The sequence below is a fragment of the Dioscorea cayenensis genome, unplaced genomic scaffold (genome assembly GCF_009730915.1).
Source record: "Dioscorea cayenensis subsp. rotundata cultivar TDr96_F1 unplaced genomic scaffold, TDr96_F1_v2_PseudoChromosome.rev07_lg8_w22 25.fasta BLBR01000925.1, whole genome shotgun sequence".
Taxonomy (NCBI): Eukaryota; Viridiplantae; Streptophyta; class Magnoliopsida; order Dioscoreales; family Dioscoreaceae; genus Dioscorea; species Dioscorea cayenensis.
This window is the reverse complement of record NW_024087316.1, coordinates 1-6,329: the sequence shown is the minus strand read 5'-3', so window position 1 is coordinate 6,329 and position 6,329 is coordinate 1. Positions and strand designations below refer to the sequence as shown.

Here is a 6,329-nt window from a genome sequence, read left to right as displayed (position 1 = left end):
TAAAGAAAGAAGAAATAACTAAGTTCAACAGATTTTATAAGATTGATTGTGAATTAGATATCAAATGGCACATATCAATAGTAGCAACCATTTGTCTCCCCCATTCTTCATTAACATAATAATCAAACCTCCACAATGAACTGATGCATTCTATTTCCACCATTTTCTAAAAAAAAATATATTTATCTTTATCTATATATCACTATTATAACTTGGAAATGAACAAAAAAGGCATACCTCTTTAAATCTAATGGTTTAAATAACTGCTCATATGATTTTTACTTCACAACACTATTATTTGATTTGTCATTCAAAAATACCTTTCAAACAAAGTGAGGAAGGAAACAAAGTGTCAAAATGCAGCTGTCAAGAAAATTGGCAATATCTCATAAAAGAAAAATACCACCATAATTAATTATATTATATATCGAAACAGATTTCCAAAAACCTCAAGATTTAAAGCAACGTTTTAAAACCCGGATTGACCTGACCGGTTCAACCCAGTTGAAGCGGACATGACAAAGAAAACGGGTCAGATTATATAAAAGCCTGGGTATAGTATTGATCCGATCGGTCAACTCGGCCTGGTCGAATTGGGTCAACCCAATTATATTATGATATGTTTAAAATTAAAATTTTAAATAATAAATATGCAAGTACGGGGGTTATATATAAAATTTGCTTCAAAATCAAAACCCAATCTTTGATTCCTAAGTTTTATTTATTAAATTGTATTATAAAATTAAAAAGCTTGTATTGCGTTATTTTTTATTTATTATTATTATGTTGTATTTTGTTTGAATTTTTATTTAGGGTATTAAATTAATATTTATAAATTATAAGAAAAACTATTTATATGTTCAACTTTTGTATCATTGTTTTTTAAAATTTTTATTACTTTATAATATATTATTATATATATATAATTAAATTTATAAAAATATATATTATATTTATGACATGGTCAACCCATTTCGACCATTAACCCATGACCCGAAAATCTTCATGGGTTATACCCTTGGGTCGAGTTTCAAAACATCCCATTGAAATCGAAGTATAATAAAAAAACATATTGATATTCTAGGATTAAATTTTGGTTTACAAAAACCATGATTTTTTCCATTGCCCACTATCGTGATATAGACAAATGTCTAACTCTCAATGTTCAAAGTTATACCTATTCAGTTCAACTGGTTCACCGGTTCTTGGCTCAAAAACACAGTTTAATCGCGGTTTAAAATAAACTAATGGGTTTATATGAGTGGTCGGACCGAAATAATAACCGGTTCACAAATGAACCAATTGAATCTACAGAGTTGCTTGATTCAAACACGAGTTGTTGTATTCCGTACGATTTTGCCGTACAAAACTCTATGAAGTAGTACGTATAAATTGTTTTTATGCGGGTCCCGCCTGAACCGGCCCCATTTCTCGGTGTATGTGCTTGTGTAGCATAAAGTATAAACTATAAAAGCTCCTCAGCTCTCATCTCTCTCTCTCTCTCTCTCTCTCAGACGCACACACGAAGCATTGGTATTGGGAGTTTCTTGATCCTCTTCGGCCAGGTATTGATCCATTAGATTTTCGATTTACTAGGAAATTTCGGTCTTGTTTTTGTTCTGTTTTTGATGAACATGTGTTCCTATTTTGTGGGATTTTTGTTTGTGGGTTTGAGGTTCTTGATTAAAAAAGAGGAACCAATGTGGGAGTTGATAGTAATAAGAATGGAGTTGTGATGGTGTATCTTTGTTGTACATTTTGATTTCTGGGATCATTAGTGAATTTTGTTTTTGGTGTTCTTGAGAACAGCGAATGACCAGTGAAGATGGTCTCTTGTGAGATTAAAGAAATTTCTTTGTTTTCCTTATTATTTGTATGGATTTTTTTTTACACTAGTTCTGTTTCTTGGCGTTATTTTGTCTGAATTTTGGATCTGTTCCATTGAATTTTTTTCATGTTTCCTGCTTTTATGCTTTTTAATCTGATTTTGTCGTGTTTTTTAATGTGTTTTTTAATGATATTTGGCCGTGTTCTTCTTTTATTGCTGCAAGGTTACTAAAGATCTTTACTTTTGGATTGTTGTACAGAAATGGCCTTACTTTTTTCCCTGTCATGATTCGTTTGGATTTTGCCATTTCTTGATGCTATTTTTTCATGTATTGAATTTTCTCATGCTGTAATGCTTTTAATCTGATTTTGTTTAGAACTTTGATGATGTTTGGTTGTGCTCTTCTCTACATGCTGCGAGGTTATTTGGGATATTAACTTGTAGATTGTTGTAAAGAGATATCTTTGTTTTTCTTATTATTTGTTGGGATTTTTTCATTCATAAATGCCATTTGTTGATGTTATTTACATCTGAATATTACCATGTCCTGTTGAGTTTTCTCACAGCTCGAGCTTCTATGTTCTTAATCTGTTTTTTTTTTTTTAAAAAAAAACCTTCTTGATGGTGTTTGGTTGTGCTCTACTTTTCTTGCTGAGAGGTTAGCCCTTAACTTTTGGATTGTTGAAATTGCAGAATTAGAGAAAAAGAAGTTTTAGTTTTGATCTTGACTCAGCTGCACTGTTATCCAGTCATTTGTGTTTTATCCTTTAAGCTAAATGTCCATATGGTGGCTTTTGATTGAAATTTCAGAATCAGAGACTTAAAGCTTAGTTTTCTCTTGATAATGAGAAATATATATTTTGCAACTTTGTAAGTATTCGAGTCCAAGTGGCATGATCTAACACCTATAAGATGACATTCAGATACCTTAAAGACTAGGTTATTTGTTAGAAAATGTGATTCACATATGATCCATTAATCCCATTGTTTTGTTGTTTGCTTTCTTTTCTTCTTGTTTCTTGGTAATTGATCAGTTGCCCATCCAAAAATTTCCAAAATCTCTTATACCAGCATTAAATGGGGTGAATTCATTCACTTCTTCATGGTTTAATGGACTAACAAGCTTTCCATGCAATTTTATACCTGATTTACTTTATTGCATTTTGTTGACTTCTTTCCTGATCATACATGCGTATGGAGCATTCATCTTCGCTTTGATTGAATGGTGTAAATTGAGCAAGTCACTGGTGCAATTTTTATTACTGGAGTTATTTATTGTTGAATAACATGACTGAGTCTACCTACGTTTTTACTCTAGGTGTCTGTTATTAGTTGCCAAGCGTGAAATTAAGTGCGTTGGTCACAGCGGATTTATTTCGATGGACGACAAAAGGCGCTGTTCAAAATGCCTGCTGTATCACTTGCCTTGTGACTTGCATGACAATTGGAGTGCACAGAGCACAGCGCCATCATTTTCGCAACTTAGTTTTCATTGCTTTACTGAGGTTTGCACCAATACTAGTCTTTTGCCAAATTTTTGGTGAGATTTCTTTTTTTCCTTTCTTGATCCTGGAGTGTCCTATAATCTTCTAATTGCATCAAAACAGAATGTCCTTGAGCAAATAAAGCTTTATTTGCTGCCGCCAGAATGTTGTCAGCTAATATTTGATGAATTGGTGAGAATGCACGGCCTTGCCTTGGGAAATCTTGAAATTTTCCGAAAGTGCCATTTTCCGGTAAGATCTTTCTATCAATCTATGCCAACTACTGTACTTAAGCTGATGGTTTAGTCTGCCATACACTAAATCAAATTCTGACTAGCAGCTTGCATCTTTTGTTTAGTTGGTACTGGATGTAGTGATAAACAAATCATGAAATATCACCTTTATCTTTTTTTTCCCCTGATTCATGAAGAGAGCGATATTGTGCTCCACGAATTTGTTGTACACTAGTGTTACCATGAAACTTCTACACCTGCTGTAAATCTTTGTGAATAATTTTTATGTGGCTAGTTTTGAATTTTGAATAAGTTTTGTCAGATATATGATTGATTAGCATTTCTTCCACCAACATTAAACACAGGCATTTCTGTTAAACTAGCATGTTGAACAAGAGAATGAACAAGAATGTTTGTATTGATTTAAATATGATGGAATTTTCATGGTAAAATTAATTTTGTAAACTGGAAGATTGTGTTTGATAATAAGTAAGACAACATAAGTTGGGCTACCAATTTTCAGTTCATCCAACTTAACTCGAATTACTAATTAGTCTTGCTTTCTGCTGAAACAAAGGTCATGAATGAGAACCCTTGTTATGTAACTTCCTGCAATTGCTTCTATTACAGTTTCCAAAGCATATAACACTAGTTGTAATGTACCCTGGCATCATTAAATGCTACCTTCCTTGAAAATTCATTTGCGCCATGGCTTCTAAGTGTTATATATATATTTTTTTCATGAACAGCTAATTCATCTAGGGGGATACCCAGGAGTAAGGGACTGTTGGATGAATGTAATCGCTTCTCAAGGGGAAATCCTTAGAATCACTTGATATCTCTTGCTCTGATGTCACGGATCGTGGATTGGTGCTTCTCAAAGACTGTTTCAACCTTAAAAAATTAGCATTGAACTATTGTTATCAGATCTCTGATAGAGGCCTCGGATTCATCTCAAGTATACACAAAAACCTTGTCATTTCTTCTTTTCTTAATCTTTTTGCTAGTTTAGAACTTTATGGTTATGACTGCAATGAGTTTATGAATTCAGCATTACTTTGTGTTGAGTCTTTATAACAACTTTAATCGACATAAGTTTTTGAAGACGTTAACAAACTCAGGTAGTAAAAAGTTAAGAAGCCTTTTGATATGCTTATTTGAGGGAAGGGAAACAATAGCATTTGCATCCATGGAATCAAAATTTTCTAAACATAGAGTAGTTTGGCTGCTGGCTAGTGGATGATGTTGCTGCAATGCATATTGGGGTTTACCTTGGTTGGTAATAGCATTTTAAAGTTACAGTATTAAAGTAAATTTGTGAATTAAACCACCAATTTGGGAATGTGTTTGAAATTCAATTTCTAGTTGTTACATATGTCACATTCTGTGAAAGATATTACATTGTGTTCTATTGAAGGAAGTAATATTAACACAAGAAATTATGCAGTTTCCCTTGGCAAGACAGATTGAGTGATTAAAAATAGTGGGGCTCATTTGCCATAGTATGTCCTTTAGCAATGGAATTGTGGATATTTTCCTAGTGCTTGTTTTTCAATTTGTTTTTTGTTCAACTCTTAAACTACTACTTTGTAGAAATTTGTGTTATTTCTTTCCCTTTATTTTTCAATCCTTGTACTTGTGGTTATCATCAAAATGATATTTATTTTTCCACTCTTAATAGTTGCTCCCATTTTTCCTATTTAAGTGGTGGGAACATATTCAGTATAATTATGTTTGGCTTTTCTTGCTTATCGCCTTCATATTTCACCTTTAATGTATTGAAGAATATATCTATATATATACATATATTTTTTTGATTTCCAAGAGGAAATTTTCAAAACTATTTTCTGTTTCACTTATAAAACTATATGCTGGTTTCAGTTGTAAATTAACTAGTTCTAATGCTTATTCATTCACTCTGTTCAAACTTAACTTGGCCAGCCCGAAAACTGCAGTGTTTCATGGGGTTACTTTTAGAAATTCTATTTGCTGAAATTATCTGAACTTTAAAGCTTAAGATCTTTTACAATGTTATTTAAATATGCTGAATTTATTGTATTTATTGAAGTATTAAGTGCTATACTATCATAAATGTTTTTTTATTCTAGCTCTAATTATAATAATGAAAAGCTGCTCATCTCATTGTGACACTATTATTCCTGATAGGTCTTTTGCAATTGATGTCTCTAAGTATTATTAAAAACAAAGGCCTCACTGCAGAAGGAATAGAAGCTTTTACCAACTTAAGTAACCTTGCAAAATTTTAATCTTGAGAGGTGCTCAAGAATTCATGGGGGACTTATTCATTTGAGAGGTTTGTTTCCTTTTTCTCCATCTATTTAATATATTGCTACACTTACTTTGAACTCTCCAGCTGCATACAGTAATGGCATCTGAATAATGTGTGAGACCAGAGGCGTGACAAATTTAATTTTTCATCTGGTTTTGCATATTTTGTTAGAACAGCTGTTTGTGGACTTAGCTCTTGTACTTTTAACCTCAATTGACATGGAATGGATCACCATGTGCTAATAGCAGACAGGCTGTTAATGCAATTACAAGCATAAAAAAAGATATGATCAAAATGGTGAAATGTTGTTATTTAGGACACTGTCTACTATTACACCGTTATATTCTGGGATATAAACACGAGTGAAATGGTGTCATGCACTTGGCAAACAGAGTGCTGAAATTGAACATAAAAGTTCCTCTTTAGGGATGATATGAACTTTTTTTCAACTTTAGGAACCAATATTCTCCTTGCTGCAAATTTATAAATGATTC

General features: G+C 32.5%; 1 long non-coding RNA gene across 1 annotated transcript; it reads left to right on the top strand.

Moving 5' to 3' along the window:
* Positions 1 to 1,483: 1,483 nt before the first annotated feature.
* Positions 1,484 to 5,863, top strand: LOC120255285. The gene is made up of 5 exons (XR_005534956.1): positions 1,484 to 1,565; positions 3,147 to 3,333; positions 3,436 to 3,564; positions 4,295 to 4,503; positions 5,712 to 5,863. It is a non-coding gene; the product is annotated as an uncharacterized LOC120255285 (long non-coding RNA).
* Positions 5,864 to 6,329: the final 466 nt, after the last annotated feature.